General features: G+C 40.0%; 1 protein-coding gene across 9 annotated transcripts in view; it reads right to left on the reverse strand.

The window, feature by feature from the left end:
• Positions 1–26,185, reverse strand: part of RGS7 (regulator of G protein signaling 7) — a 427,776-nt gene that overhangs the window by 393,192 nt on the left and 8,399 nt on the right. Inside the window, exon 1 of one of the 9 annotated variants that reach the window (XM_045011556.1) lies at positions 15,401–15,596. The exons of the other annotated variants lie outside the window; for them this stretch is intronic. The gene's annotated coding sequence lies outside the window, so the exon portion shown is untranslated. Of the gene's footprint in view, positions 1–15,400; positions 15,597–26,185 lie in introns of those variants that run through there. 9 annotated transcript variants of the gene reach the window in all.

Below are 26,185 nucleotides of genomic sequence, written 5' to 3' on the forward strand. Positions count from 1 at the left end.
TCGTCGCTCTCAGATTTTGGAAGGCACTTCAGATTCTTAAACCTTGGGTCGAGTGCTGTAGCTATCTTTAGAAATCTCACACTGGTACCTTCTTTGCATTTTGTCAAATCTGCAGTGAAAGTGTTCTTAAAATGAACAACATGTGCTGGGTCATCATCTGAGACTCATATAACATGAAATATATGGCAGAATGTAGGTAAAATAGAGCCAGAGACATACAATTCTCCCCCAAGGAGTTCAGTCACAAATTTAATTAACACATTATATTTTTAATGAGTGTCATCAGCATGGAAGCATGTCCTCTGGAATGGTGGCCGAAGCCTGAAGGAGCATACAAATGTTTAGCATATCTGGCACGTAAATATCTTGCAATGCCGGCTACAAAAGTGCCATGCAAACACCTGTTCTCACTTTCTGGTGACATTGTAAATAAGAAGCAGGCAGCATTATCTCCCATAAATGTAAACAAACTTGTTTGTCTTAGCGATTGGCTGAACAAGAAGTAGGACTGAGTGGACTTGTAGGCTCTAAAGTTTTGCATTGTTTTGTTTTTGAGTGCAGTTATATTACAAAAAAAATCTACATTTGTAAGCTGAACTTTCACAATAAAGAGATTGCACTACAGTACTTGTATGAAGTGAATTAAAAAATACTGTTTCTTTTGTTTACTGTTATTACAGTGCAAATATTTAATAAAAATAAAGTGAGCAGTGTACACTTTGTATTCTGTGTTGTAATTGAAATCTATATATTTGAAAATGTAGAAAAACATCCAAAAATATTTAATACATTTCAATTGGTATTCTATTGTTTAACAATGTGATTAAAACTGTGATTAATCGCGATTAATATTTTTAGTTAATTGCATGAGTTAACCGCGATTAATAGACAGCCCTAGTTCTAGCTTTGAAAAAACAGAAACCACAGAAGTCACAGTACTTCAACAAATAAAGTGGCATGCTAGCAACTAACAGACCCCACTTTTGTGGAAAAAGCTAGGTGAGGGTAAAGTTAATGAAATAATGTATCTGACTCTCCCACCACCTTGCATCTAAAAACTTCTTGTCTTCAAAGACACTGTTTAGCCAGCAAAATAGATATTGCATTTCAATATCAATTCCATTTCAGGAACAGCAAACAGAAATAGATCTGGGACATTAACAGGACATCAAAGCTTATTCTGGTATTTCTTTTGAACATAGAGATCCAATAGTACTCTGTAGAGGAAATCAGTTTTTCAGGTCATGTGATGAAAAGCATTTTCACTTTCCTTCTCGGTGAACCACAGACAATGGATAGTGGTGTACAATTGAACTAAAGGCTATAACAGTAGAGAAAACAAATTGGGGTTACCAAGAGCCAAAGGGACTGGGAGAGTTATCTTATTTATTATTAAAAATGTTCTGAGTGGACATTAATTTTCTTTGCTTAATATTGTGTTTATTTCGTAGAAATAGCAACTGCCAGCACTTTGTTACACTGTTTGAAAAGGATATCTAGTTTCACAAAAAACATCTGTAAACGTCAATGCAACTTTAGCTGAAATGCTGTGTTGTAACTGAGTCATACTACTAAGTATGGGTACGTCCATACTACCCGCCCGGGTCGGCGGGTAGCGATCGACTTCTCGGAGTTCGATATATTGCGTCTCATCTAGACGCGATATATCGAACTCCGAACGCGCTCCCGTCGACTCCGGAACACCACCACCGCGAACAGCGGTGGCGGAGTCGACGGGGGAGCCGCGGACTTCGATCCCGCGCCGTGAGGATGGGTAAGTACTTCGAACTAAGGTACTTCGAGTTCAGCTACGCTATTCACGTAGCTGAACTTGCGTACCTTAGTTCGAAACACCCCCCCCCCAGTGTAGACCAGGCCTAAGTCTCAAAAGAACACGTTTTTGCTTCTTCACAGTGAGAGGACACTTAACCATTTTTAAACTACTTACAACGGGTCCTGTAAGTTGAAAAATAATTTGTCCTCTTCCTCATCACAATTATAATAGTACCTACAGCAAGGATCTTAGTTGCTTCAACTATTCTAGGTAACGTGCTTGAACAACTGGTATATGAAGAAGCAGTGCTAGTCTTCTCAGGTGCTCTGCTGAATAATTTACATCTGATTCATTTTTGGGATGATGTTCTCCATTCTATTTTCAATGCACTATTCAATATGGACTTGATCCTGCACCCACTGAAATCAATGGAAAAACTCCGATTGACTTCAGTGGTGCAAGATCAGGCATCATGAGACAGAGTGGTAGACCAACTCCTACTCACTAATTTGCCAAAGCTCATGATTTTCACTGGGTCTCCTGGACTGCACTTGCAAATAGCTTCAGTTGCATAAGTACCCATTTTTGGATAATAAATGATGTACACAATTTACACATTAGAAATTTGACATGATACATTTATCTCTGCATTACAGGTAAACTGTGATCCATTCATTTCAGAATTTAAGACTGCATAAGAAAAATCTCAACCATCAGTTATCTGAGGAAACAGGAACTGTAAACCTAGTAACCAAATGCAAGAAGTGCTTTGTTTATCTGTCAGTCAAAACGTAAGCCTTCTGAAGAAAGCCAAAAAATCTATTTTTTAATTTTGTATTAAATTAAAGCTGTGAAGAGCAAACTCCAAATGGAAAGAGACATATTCTGTAGCAATAATCAGAGGTTCTGATAGCTTAATGCAACCTAAATGAAGCTGTATGCTCCTGCCTTCTACTATAGCTCTATCTCAAATCACATTTTTGCAAATGTGATCCTCAGCAATAGCTGGAAACAGTATTACTAGACCCAGGACATGATCAGAAACATAAATCATCTCACCTTCCAGGATAATGACTCATTAGCAAGGAGTCAGGATGATATTTCTATCAACTAATGGCTAAATTAGACATTTGAAGCAATATTGTTTCTAATGTTTAAGTAACTCTTTTATAGTTATAATTACCAAAATCCAAGAATCTGTAATGCAAAGATGTTTCTTAGTAAAGATATTAGACTAGCATTCCAGATTTTGGAAACTGCACACTAAACATGCTCGAGTGATATTTGCTGTAGGCTCGTCTTGTACAGAGCAGAATGAAAAACAGGCGGTCTTTCCTTGAAAGTAAGGAAAGTAATTGTGCTACTCGCAGTGTGACGCTTAGGCTAACAGTCTATGGGACTAGCTGAAATCTAAGTAAACGTAACAAATGTGTAGAGGGCAGCAAGTGAAAATTATTATCAAGGCAAGTACTTTTTATAGTAGGTGAAACAACTGAAAAAGTGCTTCAACATGAGAATTTCTAAAGGAATTACAAGGCTAGTGATTCAGTTTAAAAGGGACACAACCAACCTGATTAGCCCACATATTTTTGTATAGAGTAGTTCTAACCTGTTTTTATCTAGTTGGAGAATCTCTTTTCCATAATCTACAATAAAATCCAACACTACATAACCAAGAAATGTAAAACAAGATATGTAGACTGACCATTAAATGACCCAACAACATGTGAGCTCCCTACTAGCCCTGCAGCAGCAAGCAACTCACATGCACTGTGTTCAGTTGCTTAGTGCTGCAGATTTTCTCCCCCAGAGGATTCTTCCCTTTTATTTATTTTGGAGCACAAAACTTTATTTCTCGCTTCATCTCTATGGTTTACATCTGTACAGATGAAAGACACATTCATATGGACACGAATAAGATAGTACAACTGAATGGAAATATAATCATGTGTGTAATGAGAATGTGTGGAGATTATAAAAAACACTGCCAACCAAGGCCCGATGGTGAGATTAAACACCAACAACAATAGCCCTGTTGTCAGCCATACTATAGACACACTAATATTTATAACAAGGAGTGTTGGAAAGAAACTGAACTTTAATTTCCTTACTTTTATTTATTTCCTCATCACACCTGTCTTAAGTTATATTACATGGAATCTGCTCCTTTAACCTTTACTAACAGCATAGTCACACTGAAATCATCAAATGTGTTCATGTGAGCAAGGGCTACTCTTGTGAAAAAGGGCTGGAGGATCTAGGGCAGGATAGGATACCTGTATGATGATGGTTGCAATGGCTCTATTATGAAATTTAACAGCTTGGGATCAAAAATAATTGTGAACTAATTTCCTCTACTTACCATGCCTGCCGGAACCTGAGTTCGGTGTTTGCATTTCTCCTGAAACATTAATTACATTACTAAAACCAAAGCAGTGTCAAGAATGCAGCCTGCAGATTTTGCTTTAGTGTGAACATCATCTGCTCTTTGTAATAGCACCAAAGACCCTCAAGTTTGGATCCTGAGTTAGAAGACCAAATAACCAAACACAGCCAAACTACTGATTTTTTTCTAATCAATAATACAGTAAAGGCTTTGTCTACACTGGCAATTGAATGACAAAACTTTTGTCATTCAAAGGTGTTAAAAAAAAAACCCACACACTCTGAAAAGACAAGTTTTGTTGAGGAAAAGCACCGGTGTGAACAGCGCTTTGTCAGCAGGAGTGCTCTCCTGTCGACAAAGCTACCACAGCTCACTGGGGGGTAGAAGATTTTTGTGGTGGCAGAGCTCTCTACAGCCGTGCCACTAAAAGCTGTGTAGTTTAGACCTTAGTACAATACCAATCCTTTCAGGAAGCAGTTTCTTTCAGCACTGTCCAGTTCTCCTTACACAGAAGGTGCAGTCCCCAAAATACACTCCCAAAACTAGCTATATTTATCATATAACAGTTTACAAAAGCATTCTGTAGATCAGCCAAGATTATATTTCACCAATCAGATTTTTACCTGTTTTTCCCTGTACCATAGTATACCCCTTATCTCTCAGTTTTGAAAACAGCATCCCACACCAGGTGGGCCATGAAGACACTCTATACATTGTACTAGGGTAGAACACTTATGTATCTTGATTTTGACAGGGTTTATATTCGTTAGTGCCAAACACTATGTTTAGCTTTGCATATTATTGTGGGTTATATTATATGTGAAAGTTGTGCTAACTTTCACATATAATATAATGTAAATGTGATGTACAATACATATTAATGTAGTGTGCAATATATATAACATATGTTGGCTAACAGGAGCGAGCGTTTTATCCATTTAAGGATGTTAGCTATGAAAGAGTAGTCTGTGCTGGTAAGAAAACACAAAATACCGTTCTGTCAGTAAAGGTCAGAACCTCGATTGTACTTGCTCAGTTCAGCTTGCAAATTTTCCCTAGATAATTTAGAGGAAATGGAAGGGAAAATAACCAAATCATTGGGAAAATGGTTACAGATGCCATCTGGTTTTCACAGATGGGCCTGTTCTGTAGGTCTTGTACATTACAGCTTCTCTCCCTGTCATCATTCACAGAGGAATTCAAAGTAGATAAAGATACAGAAGCAATAACACTAAAGAGTTTACATTCTGTACGGTGCACAGGGATTTAGCCACACAGTTCCCATTAACATTAATGGGCATCACACAGCTAAATCCTCAGAAGCTTTGATGAAGATCTACCCATGAGAGAGATCCCATTAATTCACTAGTAAAAGGTCAAGACTTAAAGTTTGCTATGAAACTAGAGTGCCTTGGGAATATTACATACTAGAAAATTTTTGCAGTACTGACTATCTAGATATTTAACCCCCCCATCCGACCCCCCTATCATCATATCTGTGTGCAACCATGTGAGGACAAAATCATTCCTGCCACCCCATGAGGTCAGGATATATTATCCCCATTTTGCAGGTTGCGAACTGAAGCACAGAGGTATGTAGTAAGTTGCTCCAATATCAATCAAGAAATCTGTGACAGAGATGAGAATTGAACCCAGATTGTCTAAATCTAGTACATTACTTGAAACAAGACCATTGTTCCTCAGTCACAAAAACGGTACTAATTATATTGAAACGCTTCCACAGCCACACAGGACTTCACAGTTGTCACTACACTGCACACAATGATCATTCAAAGTCCATGTTGTTATTTTGATAAACCTCAAATCCTTCTACTCAGTAACAAACCTACAACTTGAGGTAAGCGAAAGTCTCCTTCAACTGCTCTTTTCATCTGTAGATCTCAAAGCACTTTACATTATCCCCTTTTTCTGGTGGGGAAACCGTGGCATGGATAAGTGATTCTCCAAGGTCACGCGACAGGCAAGTTACAGTGCCAGGATTAGAACGTGGATGTTCCAAATCCAGTCTAGTGTTACATGCACTGTGACAGTGGTTTTCAATCAGGGGTACATCTACCCCTGGTGGTATGCAGAGGTCTTCCAGGGGGTACATCATCTAGATATTTGCCTGGTTTTACAATAGGCTACATAAAAAGCACTAGTGAAGTCAGTACAACTAAAATTTCATACAGACGATGACTTGTTTATACTGTTCTATATAATATACACTGAAATGTAAGTACAGTATTTCTATTCCAATTGATTTATTTTATAATTATATGGTAAAAATGAGAAAGTAGTCAATTTTTCAGTAATAGTGTGCTGTGACTCTTCTGTGTTTTTATGTCCCATTTTGTAATCAAGTAGTTTTTAAGTGAGATGAAACTTGGTGGCACGCAAAACAAATCGGACTCCTGAAAGGGGTACAATAGTCTGGAAAAGCTTAGAGTCACTGCACTAGGATGCACTGCCTCCCCACAGCATAGGTTCAGTTGAGCGGTTCCCGTTCTCCCCAGTAAAGAGCAGGGATATGTTAACAATCGACAGTTCTTTACAATGTTGCGACAACAATCTTTCTGATACCGGTGATTGAGTTTACTACTGTGTTTTAGTACACTAGTCTGTCTGCGAGTGCTTTTCTAGTATAGTCTAATGCAGAATATTATCAGAGATTTTTCCTCTTTCATAAAAAAATGTATATTAATTTGCTGTATTTCATCTAACAAACAGTTCATTTAGTCTTGCTTCCCAGAAGTCCTTTACAGTATTTCAGAGTTAAATGTTTTTTAAATAGTTTTAAATGGTCATTCAGCTTTACTCTGGGAGTAAAGGTCAATTTATTCAAAATGAAAAAAATGCTATTAACATAACTTTTGGGGGAGGTGGACAGCAAATATAAAATTTAATAAAAGTGATCTTACCAATGAAGCTTTTTCTACCACAAAAGCCAACATTTTACTATTCAGGGAGTGAGCCTATGCCTACAGTTAAAAGTGATGCTTACATCCATCCATATTCAGGAAGCAGTTAAGCATGGGACAGATATTTACAGGTATTTAGGCACCTAACTTCCTTAAGCATTTTCTTAAGTCTCACTGAATTCCAATTGCCATTCCTGAATAGGAATGCTTTCCTCAACCAGAGACTCTGGCCCTGATCCCAATGAAGTCAATTATAAGAATCTTTTTTACATAAATGATGCATGATCAAGCCTTGACTCCACAATATCACCTCTAAATTCCACCCAAGAGCTAACTGTAGCCATCAGAAAATATATTGCAGAGTATTTTTTTTCTTGTACCTGAAGGAAGAGTGGGCTTGATCCTCATCTCACTGAAGTCAGCTCAGATATGCCCATCAACTTCAATGAAAACAAGACAGGACCCAGTATCACCTAATTTTCATTAGAAAGTAGCTACACATTTCCTTGTCCAAAGTATTTATTAAACTAAGCCCCTAAAAAGTCACAATCTGAGAATATGTGGAGTGAAAAAAGAATAACTTTTTTGTTTTTATTAACTGAAGCCTTTCAAATGTTTCTAATCCACATCCTAGCATCACCAGCTAATTTATTATTCATAGTTTGCTTCATCTTTTCATATACATATTTTGGAAAATTAATGTAATAATATTCATGAAGGTAGAATAAATTAGAGTAGCATCACAAACCAGGCACAACACACTGGAAGCAGGTACTGTGAAAGGCTTAGTACACATCTCTGGCAGATTATTTTTGTCCCTATCTATACTGCCCTTACTTTAGTTTTGTGCCTGTCCTGCACAGCTATTATAAATCAGTGCTTGATTATATCACAGTTTTGAGATATGTGGGGTGGGGAATTTAAGAAATCACACACAGGATTACTTAATTTCTTAATTTTAAATCAAGCATGCTGCAACTAAAAAGGTTGATCAATTCACTCACTTGGCTGCCAATTCAGAGAAGTATCTCTGTTCAGCACAACATTTAAGGAGGTGACAAAACTGAGAACCTGCTCAGGGGATGGCCTGAATAGATATTGATTTAAGCGCTTTCATAGACTCATAGACTTTAAGGTCAGAAGGGACCATCATGATCATCTAATCAACCTCCTGCACATTCCAGGCCACAGAATCTAATCCCTCCTCCACACTCCGAAACAGACCCCTAACTTCTGGCTGAGTTACCGAAGTCCTCAAATCATGGTTTAAAGATGTCAAGTTACATAGACTCCACCATTTACTCTAGTTTAAACCTGACACTGACCTGTGCCCCATGCTGCAGAGGAAGGCAACCCCTCCTCCCTCCCCCTCTACCCGCAGGGTCTCTACTAATCTGACCTAAGGGAAAATTCCTTTCTGACCCCATATATAGTGATCGTTAGACCCTGAGCATGTGGGCATGACCCACCAGCTGGGAACTGAATTCTCTGAAGTAAACTCAGAGACCTCCTCATTTAGCATCCCACAACCAGCCAGCTTTCCAGAACTATGAAGACATTATCTAGATCCATAACATTTTCCTCAGTTACCTGTAGAGCTGGTTGAAATTATTTTTAAACAGAAATGTTTCTTTAACAAAAAATGGTGGTTTTGAAAGAAAGATTTTTGGTGAAAAAATTCATCCTTTTTAAAAGAAACCTTAATGAAGTTTTTCATTTACTAAAAAAAACATCTTTTTAGTCATTAAAAACTTCAATGAAAATTTTATTAAATGTTATCAAAATGGTTTAAAATGCTTCATTTTTAAAGAATAAAATGAATAATAGTCCATTTCAAACACTCTGAAACAAAAACAACTTTAATTTTTTCCCCTCATATTAGGTTTTCATTTCTAAACCAGCTATAGCAATGCAGACCATCTCCCCAACACAAATCTGATACTTGATTTCACTAAGGGTATGTCTACACTATGAAATTAGGTTGATTTAATAGAAGTTGATTTTTTAGAAATCTATTTGATACAGTTGATTGTGTGTGTCCCCACTAAGCGTGTTAAGTCAGTGGTGCGAATCCACAGTACCGAGGCTAGCGGCGACTTTCAGAGCATTGCACTGTGGTAGCTATCCCACAGTTCCCACAGTCTCCGCCCCCCACTGGAATTCTGGGTTGAGCTCCCAATGCCTAATGGGGCAAAAACATTGTTGTGGGTGATTCTGGGTCCCCCTCCCTCCATGAAAGCAACAGCAAAAAATTATTTCTCTCCTTTTTTCCTGGGTTACCTGCGGAGATGACATACCACGGCAAGCATGGAGCCCACTCAGCTCACTGTCACCATATGTCTCCTGGGTGCTGCTGGCAGACGCGGTACTGCAGTGCTACACAGCAGCATCCCCTCGCCTTGCCTTGCGGACAGCAGACGGTGCAATACGACTGCTAACCGTTGTGGTCATCCTGTGGGTACTCCTGTCTGACCTCAGTTAGGTTGGTTGGGGGCACCTGAGCAGACATGGGTGCTCCTGGCCATGGGTGCACCTGGACAAAAATGGGAATGACTCCAAGTCATTCTCTTCTTTAAGTTTTGTCGAATGGAGATTCAGTCCTGCCTGGAATATCATGCCAAATGAAGGCTTCTGCCTCAGGCTGCTCTCCCAGTTGGCAGCACCGTGCGGTCACACCTACCCCAGCCTACCCCTTGCTCCCATGGCTTATGAAGCCTGGACAGCAGTAAGGAGCAGTTCAACTACAGGCTGAGCAAGTGCATAATGGTGGTAGAATGTGCCTTTGGATGTTTAAAAGCTCGCTGATGCAGTTTACTGACTCAGTTAGACCTCAGCGAAACCAATATTCCCATAGTTATTACTGCTTGCTGTGTGCTCCACAATATCTGTGAGTAAGGGGGAGACGTTTATGGCGGGGTGGGAGGTTGAGGTAAATCACCTGGCCGCTGATTATGCACAGCCAGACACCAGGGTGGTTAGAAGAGCACAGCAGCGTACGCTGTGCATCAAAGAAGCTTTGAAAACCAGTTTCATAACTGGCCAGGCTACGGTGTGAAAGTTCTGTTTGTTTGTCCTTGATGAAAAGGTTCACTCTACTTCCCTGTAAGCCAACCGCCCTCCCCTCCCCTCTTTGATCTCTGCTTGAAGAGGCAATAAAGTCATTGTTGTTTCAAATTAATGCATTCCTTATTAATTCATCAGACACATAGGGAGATAACTGCCAATGTAGCCCAGGAGGGGTAGGGGAGGAGAGAAGCACAGGGGTGGGGTAGTTGTAGGGGCGCCCCCTAGAATGGCATGCAGCTCATCACAGAAGTGGCAAGTCTGGGGTTCTGACCCGGGGCAGCCATTTGCCTCTCTGGTTCTTTGGTAGGCTTGCCTGAGCTCCTTAAGTTTCACGCAGCACTGCTGTGTGTCCCTGTTACAACCTCTGTCCTTCATGCCCTTTGAGATTTTTCAAATATTCCGGCATTTCATCTTTTGGAACGGAGTTTGGATAGCAGGGATTCATCTCCCCATAGAGCAATCAGATCCAATACCTCCCATTTGGTCCATGCTGGAGCTCTTTTGCAATTCTGGGACTCCTGGTCACCTGTGCTGATGAGCTCTGCATGGTCACCTGTGCTAATGAGCTCGCCACGCTGGCCAAACAGGAAATGAAATTCAAAAGTTTGTGGGGTTTTCCTGTCTACCTGGCCAGTGTGTCTGAGTTGAGAGTGCTGTCCAGAGTGGTTACAATGAAGCACTCTGGGATAGCTCCCGAAGGCCAATACCGTCAAATTGCATCCACACTACACCAAATTCGACCCAGCAGGATCGATTTCAGCGCTAATCCCCTCATCGGGGAAATAAATTTTAAATGAGTAAAAATATTCACAAAATTTGGAACGTTTTTATGATAAACATGTCTGTTTTTAATGTATAAGGAAATAATCCTCAAATATTAAATAGACTTTCACTGTGAATTGTACACCTCTAATCTCTATCGTGCAGGAAGTCACACTTCATCAAAAAAAATGTTGCCTATTGTGCACCAGTGAGAGTACTAATGAAGAACTTAAAAGCACATTGTTTAGTTCACTACCCCATTAATATACAAGTATACTAGATCTTTTGCTATTTTATGATAGCAAAATAGGAATGGCCAAATTCTTTTATACTGATGTGAGTCTGCCACAACTTCACTGATGTCAGTAAATCCAGGGTAAGTGAAAGCAAAGTTTGGTCAGTTCATTTACAGTATGAAATTATATAAAAACATGAATGAATGAAATGTGTGTGTTTAACATTTTGATTTCATTGACCAGATAACCCTTACATTAACTAGGTAGCTGCAGGAGACAATGCAGGCAGAAGCCAAGCAGCACAGTGGGGGCTATCCAGTTTATTGTGATGAGTGCAGCAGAGAAAATTTCTCGATACTTTAAATGACTGATTCTTGGAGCAGTTGGTACGGGAACCCACAAGGAGAGAGGTAACTCTCGATTTAGTCCTGAGTGGAGCGCAGAAGCTGGTCCAAGAGGTAATTATAAGAGGACCGCTTGGAAATAGTAACCATAATATAACAACATTTAACATCCCTGTGGTGGGAAGAACATCTCAACAGCCCAACACTGTGGCATTTAATTTCAAAAAAGGGAACTATGCAAAAGTGAGGGGGTTAGTTAAACAGAAATTCAAAAGGTACAGTAACTAAAGTGAAATCCCTGTAAGCTGCATGGATGCTTTTTAAAGACACCATAATAGAGGCCCAACTTAAATGTATACCCCAAATTAAGAAACACAGTAAAGTATAATGTAAGGGCCGGATCAGATGATAAACAGTCACATAAAAAAGAATCTGGCACATCAGAAAAAGGCAGGCTAATAAACAGGGACAAGTTTCTAAAGTGCTTGTACACAAATGCCAGAAGTCTAAATAATAAGATGGGTGAACTAGAGGGCCTTGTGATAAAGGAGGATATAGATATAATAGGCATCACAGAAACCTGGTGGACTGAGAGCAATCAATGGGACACAATCATTCCGGGGTACAAAATATATCGGAAGGACAGAACAGGTCATGCAGGGGGAGGAGTGGCACTATATGTGAAAGAAAGTGTAGATTCAAATGAAGTAAAAATCTTAAGCGAACCCACATGTTCCATAGAGTCTCTATGGATAGAAATTTCATGCTCTAGTAAAAATATAACATTAGGGATCTATTATTGACCACCTGACCAGGACAATAATAGTGACGATGAAATGCTAAGGGAAATTAGAGAGGCTATCAAAATTAAGAACCCGATAATAGTGGGGGATTTCAATTATCCCCATATTGACTGGGAACATTTCACTTCAGGACGAAATGCAGAAATAAAATTTCTCGATACTTTAAATGACTGCTTCATGGAGCAGCTGCTACGGGAACCCACAAGGGGAGAGGCAACTCTAGATTTAATCCTGAGTGGAGCGCAGGAGCTGGTCCAAGAGGTAACTATAGCAGGACCGCTTGGAAATAGTGACCATAATACAATAGCATTCAACATCCCTGTGGTGGGAAGAACACCTCAACTGCCCAACACTATGGCATTTAATTTCAAAAGGGGGAACTATACAAAAATGAGGGGGTTAGTTAGACAAAAGTTAAAAGGTACAGTGACTAAAGTGAAATCCCTGCAAGTTGCGTGGGCCCTTTTTAAAGACACCATAATAGAGGCCCAACTTCAATGTATACCCCAAATTAAGAAAAAAAGTAAAAGAACTAAAAAAGAGCCACCATGGCTTAACAACCATGTAAAAGAAGCAGTGAGAGATAAAAAGGCATCTTTTAAAAAGTGGAAGTCAAATCCTAGTGAGGTAAATAGAAAGGAGCATAAACACTGCCAAATTAAGTGTAAAAATTTAATAAGCCAAAGAGGAGTTTGAAGAATGGCTAGCCAAAAACTCAAAAAGGTAGTAACAAAATGTTATTTAAGTACATCAGAAGCAGGAAGCCTGCTAAACAACCAATGGGGCCCCTGGATGATCGAGATACAGAAGGAGTGCTTAAAGACAATAAAGTCATTGCGGAGAAACTAAACAGATTCTTTGCTTCAGTCTTCACGGCTGAGGATGTTAGGGAGATTCCCAAACCTGAGCCAGCTTTAGTAGGTGACAAATCTGAGGACCTGTCACAGATTGAAGTATTACTAGAGGAGGTTTTGGAATTAATTGATAAACTTAACATTAAACAAGTCACCGGGACCAGATGGCATTCATCCAAGAGTTCTGAAAGAACTCAAACTATTAACTAAGGTTTGTAACCTGTCCTTTAAAATCGGCTTCTGTACCCAATGACTGGAAGACAGCTAATGTAACACCAATATTTAAAAAGGGCTCTAGAGGTGATCCAGCAATTACAGACCAGTAAGTCTAACATCAGTGCCAGGCAAATTAGTTGAAACAATAGTAAAAAATAAAATTATCAGACACAGAAGAACATAAATTGTTGGGCAAAAGTCAACATAGTTTCTGTAAAGGGAAATCATGTCTTATTAATTTATTACAGTTCTTTGAAGGGGTCAACAAACATGTGGACAAGGGGGATCCAGTGAACATAGTATACGTAGATTTCCAGAAAGCCTTTGACAACGTCCCTCACCAAAAGGCTCTTACGTAAATTAAGTTGTCATGGGATAAAAGGGAAGGTCCTTTCATGGATTGAGAACTGGTTAAAAGACAGGGAACAAACGGTAGGAATAAATGGTAAATTCTCAGAATGGAGAGGGGTAACTAGTGGTGTTCCCCAAGGGTCAGTCCTAGGACCAATCCTATTCAACTTATTCATAAATGATCTGGAGAAAGGGGTAAGAAGTAAGGTGGCAAAGTTTGCAGATGATACTAAACTGCTCAGACTGAAGAACTTCAAAAAGATCTCACAAAACTAAGTGACTGGGCAACAAAATGGCAAATGAAATTTAATGTGGATAAATGTAAAGTAATGCATATTGGAAAAAATAACCTCAACTATACATACAATATGAGGGGGGCTAATTTAGCTACAACTAATTAGGAAAAAGATCTTGGAGTCATCGTGGATAGTTCTCTGACTTGCAGAGGCGGTCAAAAAAGCAAAAACAGGATGTTAGGAATCATTAAAAAGGGGATAGAGAATAAGATGGAGAATATATTATTGCCTTTATATAAAATCGATGGTACACCCACATCTTGAATACAGCATACAGATGTGATCTCCTCATCTCAAAAAAGATATTCTAGCACTAGAAAAGGTTCAGAGAAGGGCAACTAAAATGATTTGGGGTTTGGAACAGGTCCCATATGAAAAGAGGTTAAAGAGGCTAGGACTCTTCAGCTTGGAAAAGAGGAGACTAAGGGGGGATATGATAGAGGTATATAAAATCATGAATGATGTGGAGAAAGTAGATAAGGAAAAGTTATCTACTTATTCCCATAATACAAGAACTAGGGGCCACCAAATGAAATTAATAGGCAGCAGGTTTAAAACAAATAAAAGGAAGTTCTTCACACAGCGCACAGTCAACTTGTGGAACAACTTGCCTGAGGAGGTTGTGAAGGCTAGGACTATAACAGCATTTAAAAGAGAACTGGATAAAGTCATGGAGGTTAAGTCCATTAATGGCTATTAGCCAGGAAGGGTAAGGAATGGTGTCCCTAGCCTCTGTTTGTTTGTCAGAGGGTGGGGATGGATGGCAGGAGAGAGATCACTTGACATTACCTGTTAGGTTCACTCCCTCTGGGGCACCTGGCATTGGCCACTGTTGGTAGACAGGATACTGGGCTAGATGGACCTTTGGTCTGACCCAGTATGGCCGTTCTCATAACTGTATCCCCTAAGTTAGTGGTTCTCAAACTTGAAAATTGCTGAGGGTCTCGGCGGACCACTTAATGATCTTTCTCAATGTTGTTTGTACTGCTAGCTAATGATTGTAAAGCGCTTTGGATAAAAGTGCTATATATAAAAAAACCCTTAATAAACATTTTTGTTCTACAAATAAAAGCACACAACTCATATTTTAATAGCTGAGTCTTACCTTTCTAATGCAAGGATGTGCCCTCTTTCCCCCACCACGGCAGCCCCCCAGCTGGGACTGGGAAGGAGGTGGGGTCTCTCCCTCTCCCCCCCAATGTAACAGCCACAGAGCTGAGGCTGGGAAGCAGGGGGTCTCTGCCCAGCAGCCGCAGCCCTGGAGCTGGGGAAAGTCACCTCTTTCTCTGGCTGCCAGAGCCCTGCACATCCCAAATTGCCCCCACCCCCTCTTCTCACCCCACTGCTCCCTCCTATCTACCCCCTATTCCTCTGCAAGGCCACCACTTCACCTTTTATGTGCATCTTCTCCAGGGTCCAGGCACCTAACTATTGGAGCCACGTCTGCCCAGTTCCACTAATTAGGTGGGTTGCCCTTCATTCTCTCGTGTGCGGCTGCTCAGGTGCACACCTTAGAATGAACTATCGGCGGACCAGCTGAATGGAGTTCACGGACTACTGGTGGTCCATGGACCAGAGTTTGAGAACCTCTGCCATAAGTCAAACAATCTTCATAGAATCATAGAATCATAGAATTCAAGATCAGAAGGGACCATTATGATCATCTAGTCTGACCTCCTGCAAGATGCAGGCCACATAAGCCAATCCACCCACTCCTGAACTAATTCTCTCCCTTGACTCTGCTGTTGAATGCTCCAAATCATGATTTAAAGACTTCAAGTAGCAGATAATCCACCAGCAAGCGACCCCTGCCCCATGCTTCGGAGGAAGGCGAAAAACCTCCAGGGCCACTGCCAATCTACCCTGGAGGAAAATTCCTTCCCGACCCCAAATATGGCGATCAGCTGAACCCCGAGCATGTGGGCAAGACTCTCCACCTATACCCTCTGGAAAAGGCTAACAATATCCCAACATTGACCCTTTGTACTAATTACCAGTGTGGCACGTTATTGACCTATTGACTAAACCCGTTATCCTATCATACCATCCCCTCCATAAACTTATCCAGCTTAATCTTAAAGTCATGGAGGTCCTTCGCCCCCACTGTTTCCCTCGATAGGCCTTTCCAGAATTGCACTCCTCTGATGGTTAGAAACCTTCATCTAATTTCAAGCCTAAATTTCCTGACTGACAATTTATATCCGTTTGTCCTCGTGTCCACATTAGCACTGAGCTGAAATAATTCCTCTCCTTCCCTGGTATTTATCCCTCTGATATATTTAAAGAGTGCAATCATATCTCCTCTTATCCTTCTTTTGGTTAAGGAAAACAAACCGAGCTCCTCAAGTCTCCTTTCATACGACAGGCTTTCCATTCCTCGGATCATTCTAGTGGCCCTTCTTCTGAAGAAGTAGGACATTTTAGCATACTATACCTTTAAATATATATGTACTGTAGTAGTTATTTGAAGGTTTTGGTATCTAAAGGCCAATTTGGGGATTTCAATATGCCATATTTGACCAGAGTGGTACAGCAGGAAGGAAATGCACTCAATTGAGGGTTTATTCCTCTGAAATTAAAATAGAAACCCAGAATGGCTGAGTGATTGCCATTGATTCATTTTGACATTGAGAAAGAGTCAGAAACAATAAGGTCTCTAGACTCTCACTCGCCTGCTCTTATTAGTGATAGCTGGTATAGATGTAAACTCCAGAGAAATCCTGTATCTCAAGAAATAGTCAAAGAAAAATATTTGGACATTTTAGTCACTGAGAATTAACACAAACAAGAAATGATCTTTTGAAATACAAACAAGCCCATACAGTACCATGGTAAGGGATACGATTTAATATGAGTCCCATTCATTTCTGTAGTGTCGGACTAGCTGCAGAGAATTTGGTTCATAAGAAAGATTGTAAACTATGCAAAAGAGATCTCTTTATTGTGCACACATTACAGCCAAAGAGAAAGAACTGAGGAGGAATTCTTATTGTGAAGATGTACAGAAGGAATATCAATGAAAAAAAAATGCTCAAATTTGTGCTAAATAATTGTAATCTTGCAATTGTGTAGCGCCTTTCATCCTGCATATCCCAAAGTGTTTTAGAAACAAGGCAACACGCTTAGAGATAACTTCACCTATGGGATGAAACACAGCACTTATTGAGCAGATTGTACAATATTGTGACAACACTTCAGCCAAGCAATACAGGCTTCTTCACATTGGAAACTACAAAGAGAATATAGGGATATTGCAGATCAGGTAATTTTATGCTATTTAGCCAGTACACCAATATTAACACCTTTCCTCTCATTAAATTAATAACCAAAAGGTAATCTGGACTTTGATTTTTTTATCTTTAGCAGAGTCCCTCCTAACATCTTGCTGAGATGTTTCATACTCAGTGGGAAGACCACCACCTAGTGAGTCACCAGCAGTACTTCCAGCAGCACCTATGTGTTCCCTTGAGGGCACTTATTCAAGTATTGGCCCAGCCTAACCCTTCTTGCCTTGTAAGATTTGACAGAATAAGAGTATATGGTGGTATAACTGGAGGCCTCAAAAAATTCTGTACCATGAATCTGAAATGATCACAATATGATGAAACACAAACTCAGCATGAATCACAAGTGAGGAAAAGCACTGTACCACAATGCCCTTTCCCTGTACATACTCAGTGCCCTTTAACTTACTGAGGGTCATGCATACTTATCAAGAATACGGTAACAGATGCAGTGATCTGATTAAGAAAGCAGAAGATACTTCACAAAATGCCAAGGCAACTCACAACGTACCTGATTAAAAAAAAACCTAGCTGAAAATAAAAGTGAAATTCATGACTAGATTAAATCTATCTAGTTGAAGGGGATAGGGGAAACACATGAAAAGGGACAAGCAGCACACACTGTCAGTACACAACCAATCAACACAAACTACTCTGCCATCTTCTGCATTTATCTTCATTTGGATCAATCACCTTCCATAGCTGAGATTTTCAAAAGGCAAACCTTAAACTTTGGTATAAAATAATCAGTCTCAGTCTGGCACTCCCACTGTAAAGTCACTTTGTGGTGTAGTAACAGGGCCTTAGTGTAAATGAGAATCAAACCTTTTTTTCCCTAAGCTACATTAAGTCATGCCTCAATGTTTTGGAGGGGTAAAAAAACAATTGTTTGAGCTTTGGTGATCCTAGATGTTAGGACTTCAGGTATAGTACATCTGCAACATTTTCATGAAATGGAGGTACACAAGTGAATGACTGCATCTGCAGGAAAATTTAGGATGCATATACACAAATATGGCTATGTTCTGTTCATCTGAATAAATATCACAGTGAGGAATACGTGCAACATTAATATGAGAAGCACACAACTATGACTGTTAACAGACAGTCGAGATACACTTTAGAACCAGATTTGAAAGTCCTTAAGTGATGGAGTTAGCGACTCAGAGCAAGAACAGCATACCAATTCCTTTGTGGTAAATTACTCTTGCAAATTTGGGTCAGAAGTGTCTTAGGAGCTGAAGAAGCTGCTTGAACTCTGAAAAGAATGTTGGCTTTAAAATATGAAAAAATATTCCTGTGCTGCAGTTCTGTGAGGCACAAGAGATGTTGGTGTGATGGGTTCCCTCTAGGGTGACACCTGGAACTGGAGTATCCGAGCCAGCCTGACCCACCAGCCTGGGCTCCCTTTACACTGTACTGCTGTGACAGGCTCTCAAGCTCCCTCCAGCACACATACAGGTAGGGACACACCCAACTATAGCTACACACCGGTGCTGAGATCAGCTCTGCATGGGACGGCACAGCTAAGGAACTGCCGAGTTACTCAAGTACACCCCCCCCTTTGAAGAGTAAGCCCAAAATTATACCATCTTGCGCTGCACAGGAAACTGTATAGCATAAGCTCATGAAATTCACTCCCTCCCTCAATGTGGAGAGGAATATACACAGCTTTCTACCCCAATGACTCCTGCACACACAGGTTTTAGACAAAGCAATAATAAATTTATTAACTACAAAAAGATAGATTAAGTGATTATAAGGGATAGCAAACAGATCAAAGCAGATTACTTAGCAAATAAAACAAAAATGCAATCTAAGCTTAATACAAGCATTTAACATGTGTGAATTCAGCTTTGTGCGGCTGGCAAAAACCAAAAAAAAACAAAAAAAGAGAAAAACAACCATTTTAATACTGTGCCTGTAGTGCCCGCCATTACACTCAATGTAATTTTGACTATACGCGATTTTCACTTTATGTGCTGACAGCACAATGTAACCCCAGCGTAAGATGAGACTCGCCTGTATATTAAATAAATTGGATATGAGTAGCAAATTCTCACCTTAATTGTTGGTTTAGGCATTTTGCAGAGATTCTTGAGGGCAAGCTGCACATATTCCTTTCACAGGCTAGAAATCCCTCTAGCCTGGGTTCAGCCCTTCTCCTCAGTTCAGTCTTTGTTTCTCAGGTGTTTCCAAGCATCTCCTTTGGGCAGGGAGTCAGTGAAGATCCATGATGACGTCACTCCCCTGCCTGAAATAGCTTTTGCATATGGCGGGAACCCTTTGTTTCCAACTTTAGTTCTCACACCTTTCAGTGGAAAAACACTGGTATTCTATAATGGAGTCCAGTACCAGGTAACTTGGTCACATGCTTCTGTAGGGCCATAGCAGCCATGAGTCAGAAGCTGTTTGTACTGTCCTCAGAAAGGCTCCCTGGTGGGAGATTAACATCTTCTAAGACCTATTGTTCTCCCTAATGGCCCTTCCCAGCCAGCCATCTAGACTGATTGCATTCTGCCTAGTGGGAGTTCCCCAGGTGTAAACATATTTGTAATACAGATATATAGTCAATATTCCTAACTTCAGATACAAAAGTGATACATGCATGCAAATAGGATAATTTCATATTCAGTAAGTCATAACCTTTTCAATTATATCTCACATCATCTATCTTGCATAAAATACATCATAATTACACCATAATCATATCATAACAATATCTCTATGAAGAATATGGGGTGTAGTGTCAGAGTTGGCATTAGTGCAGATCAGTACTTAACTTGTTCCAGGGCACCTCTGGGCTTGCTGCATCAGTTATGAATGTAAAAAAATTGCTTGAGCCCCAGCACCTAATTGCTTCAGCACCTAGCACCTTTTTCATTACAAATTAAGGAGTGGTACAGACAGACAGAGCATTATGTTGCTTTTTCCTGTTGCACATGTGTGGGAGAAAGGCATCTAGCTCTCCTGGAAACCAAAATGAAGCATTACCCAAAGTGGAAATGTATATGACCTTGCTCTGTTCTTCAAGACACAGGAGCCAAGATCTGAGCATCTAGTTTAACTCAGTTAAATACAAAAGATCCCATTGGTTGTTTAATAATAGAGGCACTGCATGATTTTTCAAAGGTGCAGAGCACCTCTTGTTCCCATTTGACTTCAGTGGGTTTTGTGGTTGCTTGGCAACTTTGAAAACACACACACACACGAAATTTCAAATCTCGTAATCTAGTGTGAGTGTGTGTGAGAGTGGGTGGGTGAGTTTTATTGCTCAGAGCACTTTAATTGTTTTAAATTAAATTACTGCATTCATAATAACTTAGCATTTTTATAGTGCTTCATATGCTCCAACCACTGTACAGATATTAACCAAGGAATTCTCATAACACCCCTGTGAGATAGGTGGATTAGGAGTGTAATTAAACACCTTTACAGATGAGGAAGCCAAGACAAAAAGGCAAAATAATTTGTTATGTGCCACACAGTAAGTCAGTGGCGTATCCAGGATTGAAATGGAGAACACCTCGTGACTCCTGATCTCATGCTCATTCCTCCAGACCACACTGCCTCTATGTACCTGCATGACAAAACTTGTAGAAAATTACTAAAAATCAGGGATTTTATAGCACAGCCACCCAATCTTGTATTTCTTGCACTATTTTCCCCCCTTTACAGAAGGAACAAGGCCAGGGTTTAAAAAGACAGACAAAATAGAAGGGTTTTTTTTGTTTTGTTTTTTAAACAGCTTCAGAGGAAGCGTAGTTTTGAATCTTGTTTTTATTGTAAATTCATATTCTAATTACTGATGTCCATTCCATTTCAAATGCATGTGGGTGGCTTCTAATTACAAATCATGAGGTGCCATGAGTTTGGCCCATGTGAAAGACACACTGCATTCTATCTTAGCGATTCCTAGGAGTTTGGGTGAATAAGAAGCAATAAAATGAATAATTTTTATGAACTATTTCAAGACCCTGTCTGTCAAAGGACATGAGCTAAATCATTTATTCATTCTGATAATACAGTATATCAAAGAAAAATCTATACAGTGGAAGAATATATGAGAGATTTTCCCACAGAAGTCACAGAACCTAATCTTCCAGAATGGAATCTCCAAGCACCAGGAATTTCAGATTTGTTTTAACAGCCATGAACATAATTTACAGTGGAGAAAAAAAATACAATCAGGAGGAGATGTACTATGTGGAAGACAAACTGCAATAGCATTGAATGATATCATCATTCCAAGGGATATTAATTGTCTGAGATGGAGATTTTATTATCTAGACAAAATGCACAAAAAAGCAAACATTTATTTTCATGATTATTAAATTAAGGCTAATTATACATCATTAACAATCAGCATTCAAGAAAACTGGGTTTTGCCAGGCTAATATTCCAAGTACCAAAAAAGAAAAAAAAAATACAATCCAGACTTTAATTAGCTGAGGTCACATTGCTTATTTAAATATCTGATCAAATAAGGATTTAATTAAACCTAATAAAATGAACACACAGTGAAACACACTAAACTAGAGCTTCCCCATCCTGCAAGGTGTGACAGGAAAGCAGACACTCACATATACTGCAGGACTCCGCTGGCACAGGGGTACTCTTTGTAGGCTTGTGCCATAAAAGAAAGCATGCATAAACATGCAGGTTTTTAAAAAACAAAAAGAACAGAGGAATTCATTTCCTTCTCAGGTAATATTTACTTTGGGTTAAATTGGACCCTCTCTGAGCTGAGTGTGGAGGGGTCCTCTCTGTGCTATGTGTCTTCCTCTGTAGTATCATTCCTTTCCCACCTGCATGCACACATACACCTTAGAACCAGTGGAGAGCTTGCAGGGGAGGCATTTTGAAAAGGGGTAGATCTGGGGGCATAGGTGAAAAGAAGTGGCCAAAACCAAGGGAAGGGATAGCAATGGTATAGAGAAGTTCCCACTCTACCTGTGGTACTTATGTGGCTGCATCACCGTAGTATCGGAGCGCCTCACAATGTCTAACCTATTTCTCCTCATAGCCCCTCTGAGGTAAAGCAGTGCTATTATCCCCATTATACAGATGGGGCACTGGGGCACACAGACTAAAGGCCAGATTTTCAAACATATTTAGGCACTTAGTGGGATTTTCAAAAGTGCCTGGAAGGTTAGGTGCATCTTTGGGTGTCTAAAATACTTTGAAATTCTGTCTTTAAGGCATTGGCCTGAGGTCATACAGGAAGTCCATGGGAGGAGTAGAACCCAGATCTTTCAGCGCTAGATCCCTATCCAGCAGGCCAGCCTATCACTCTGCTACATGCTGGAAGAAAGAAAAAAAAAAGATCTGATAGCAAAACCAAGGCAGACAGCTCTGAGACTCCAGCAAACAGTCCCAGGAAGTTGGGATGGAGGACATGGCTGACAGTATGAAATGAAGCACAGAGGCCAGGAAGGATGGAGAATGAGAGTCAAACAAGAGGCGATCACTTAATTCCCACTTCTACCCCATGCTGCACTGTAGAAAAATGGCTGCTGTGCAATTTTACATTTTAACTGAAAACCGTTTTGTTCTGAGTTCTAGAAAAGGAAGGAATCAGAAAGTGTCATACAAGTATCAGATGTGTTTATGCCTCAAATTCTTAGGGTTTCAGCTGTATCGAGGCCAATTCCAGTACAAAGAACAGAAATTGTATTCAGAGAGTCCATGAAGTTGACAATTATTGTCCTGATTTTGTATTATTCACTGGGCACCATCTGTGTGCTCAGCACTGTTCAGAATATGCCAGAAAATGTAGTCCCTGAGCCAATGCATACAAGATTTGTAACTATCGATAAGATAGCTCAGGGATTTAAGTCTGAAATATATAGTTATTGACCACATGTTATCACATGTTAACTGTGATGTTAATATCTATGAATGGAAGTGCTGATGGCAATAGAAGTTTTACTGGATTAAGGACTAGAAGATTAGACCCTCCAAGAGGAAGAGCTTCCCAGAGATCCTGTGGCTGTTCATTTTCCTTTCCTGCTTGCAGTGGCCCGGATATACCTCAGAAGTCTCAATATTTTTCTCAACTTTAAAATGGAATTTTCTTGGTGTTTGGTTTTAAATATTCTCCTGTGAGAACTGCCACTCAGTCACTGTGGTGTTGTGTTTAAGAGCCTTCTGGAAAGTAACTAGCCTTTAAATAGAAGTAAAAAGAAGTGTTGCCAACCCTCCTGATTTTATCATGAATCTCATGATAATTGTTTTCCTTAAAGCCCCAGCTACTAGAATCAAGTGGATATGTGATGATTTCAGCCTTGATTCTTAAAGAAAAATGAAGTTTCTAGCCTTTGTGGCTGTGGAGAAAGCTTCAAAATGTGACCCCAGTGCACTCTAAAGGCACAAAAAGCAGAGAGCAAATAAAAAGGACACAGCATGTTATTTTTGCTTAATCTCATGAATTTAAAGCCAAACTCATGATTTTTGGTGAGCCTGATTCATGATTTTTGAACATTTGGGGTTGGTAATACCGTGAAAGTGACATGAAAGTGTATTTATTTGTGAACTTTGAATTTGCAGTCTTACGGCCATCCTCTTTTGCTTTGCTCAAAATCCCTCAATTTTTATATCATATGACATATATTGAACCTCGGCATTTCAAAAACCATGTTGTAAATTTAAAATCATAATAAAAAAGTGACTATACTGCACATCACTATCAATAGAATGGTTGTTTCCATAGTAACTAATGTAGAATGCTTCAAAAGGGAAAGAGCAGAGAGACTGAAAGTGACAATGTACAATCCACACAGGCATATACAGTATTAAACTGCATGTACCCGATATAAGAAAGAAGCAACATGATTGCACGGCATGCTGTAACATTTTTCTACTTGTTTCAGCCACTGGCAAGTAATGCTGTAATTTCAAGTTTACAGCACTGTGGGGGAGGGGATGATGCCTATCACCTGGTGGCATTAGGTTTCCCTTCTCCCTCCCCAGCAAGGACTATCAGCTAACAGAACCACCACACTTAATTTTGGGGCCCAACATACAAGCAGGACCTTCCCCTATAGGTGTGTCATAGGGTCCACTCACTGCTAGAGCACGGCTTCCTGGTTGTTCTGGGGATTAGCTGGTTCCAGGTGTAACACCCTCTTCTGTCAGTTCCTTGCCCTATAGGCTCTCTATCTTCATGACTCAGCCCTCCAGACATGTCATTATAGTCCTCCCCTTCTGGGCTATCTATACAAAAACAGTAATCTTGCCTTCACTGCCCTGACCATGCCACACCTCCAGTGTCTGGTAGAGGACAGGCCCACGTTCCTCTACTCCAGGTTCCAGTCCAGGGACCCTATCTCTAGCAACGGTGGCCTGCTTTCTGGTAGACCATGTTGCCCTTCTCCTGGATTCCTTCCTACTTCTCAACTCTATCTTCTGGCTCCACCCATCTCTGGGTTTACCAGCCCAAACTCCCTCCTCCCTGGGGGGACCTACAGGCTACTTATCACTGTGAGACTACAGTTTAAAGGAAGAAAGCCAGCTAATACCTCAATGCAGCCAGCAAAAATTTCTTCCACCTGTTGAAGACAGAAGAAATGGAGTCTTGCAGCTAGTAATCCAGTTGTATAGTATTAGTGACATAGCTACAAGTTTTTTTTTCCCTGTCTCCACCTCCTGGAAGGAAGTATACATTATGGTGACATCACCAGTAGTACATAAAGAAAAGTATAAGTTAACCCTACTCATGGACCTGCAAGCACCCCCATTCAAATCCTCCCACTGTCATCAGAAACATCTTTAGTTTGTATACATACATCAGCTATGGCTCTACAGTTACAAAGAATTCATGGTGAAAAAAATAAATTACAGAAACAGCGTGTGTGTGGGGGGGGGGGAAATCAGCCTTTTTTTTGTACCCAAACTATTTTCAGTGACTCAGCTTTAGTGTGCTTCTAGCAATATTACCTTGTGCTGTGATCACATTGTATCTGACCAAGAAGAGAGAGCTCAGCTAACGGCCCAGTTAATACTTTCACAGATCCTGCAGTCTTATAAATTCAACAATAAGAGTACCACTTACTCAGTCACCATGAGAGTTACCCACAGTACCTCAGTCTTTCTTGGTATTTGCATCTTCCATTAAAGTATTAACTGGGCCTTCAGACCTTTCTGCATGGTCAGATATAATGTGATCACAACTCATGGTGATACTGCCATATGCAAATTAAAAATGAGCCACTGAAAATTGGAAATAGTTATTATGCATACAAAAAGGCCAATTATTTCAGTTTCTGTAACTTATTTTTGTACCAGGAATTCCCTATAATAATTTTATAGCCATATATGTTCACCAGTGTCAGCTAACTCAGGTCTATGAGTAGGTCCAATTTATATTTTCCTTTATGTATCAGTTGTGGTCCCACCATAATGTAGGCATATTCAGAAGTACACAGTGCCAGACTAATTCTTTTCCTATTGAAGTCAATGGTATGTCTCCCATAGGCTATTGCTTAACATTTTTAAAATTCCAGTCTTCATGTCCTTCCCAAATATGAAGACTGCAGTCAGGCTAACTTCCACCAGGTAACTTTTCCCCTGACATGAATACTTGAGAATACCCACACATTACCAATACAATTTTATTTGACTGCCACTTCAAACAGCCAATTTATTTTGGAGGAGGCCCTTTGAGAGGGGAGGGGAGAAACTAAAGAGAGTTATCACCATTTCCACAGCTTACATTGTAAAAGAACAATGATAATAGGAATGGCAAGACATCATTCCTGTAAATATCACACTTCTATGAGTAATGTCAAATTACAGTGGACTGGCAAATAAACTTATAATACAAGTCTAGCAAGTATGACCTTTGATTATTGGAACAGAAATAGAACCAAGAATGTTAGCCTCAAACACTAT

The sequence above is a fragment of the Mauremys mutica genome, chromosome 3 (assembly GCF_020497125.1).
Source record: "Mauremys mutica isolate MM-2020 ecotype Southern chromosome 3, ASM2049712v1, whole genome shotgun sequence".
Lineage (NCBI taxonomy): Eukaryota > Metazoa > Chordata > Testudines > Geoemydidae > Mauremys > Mauremys mutica.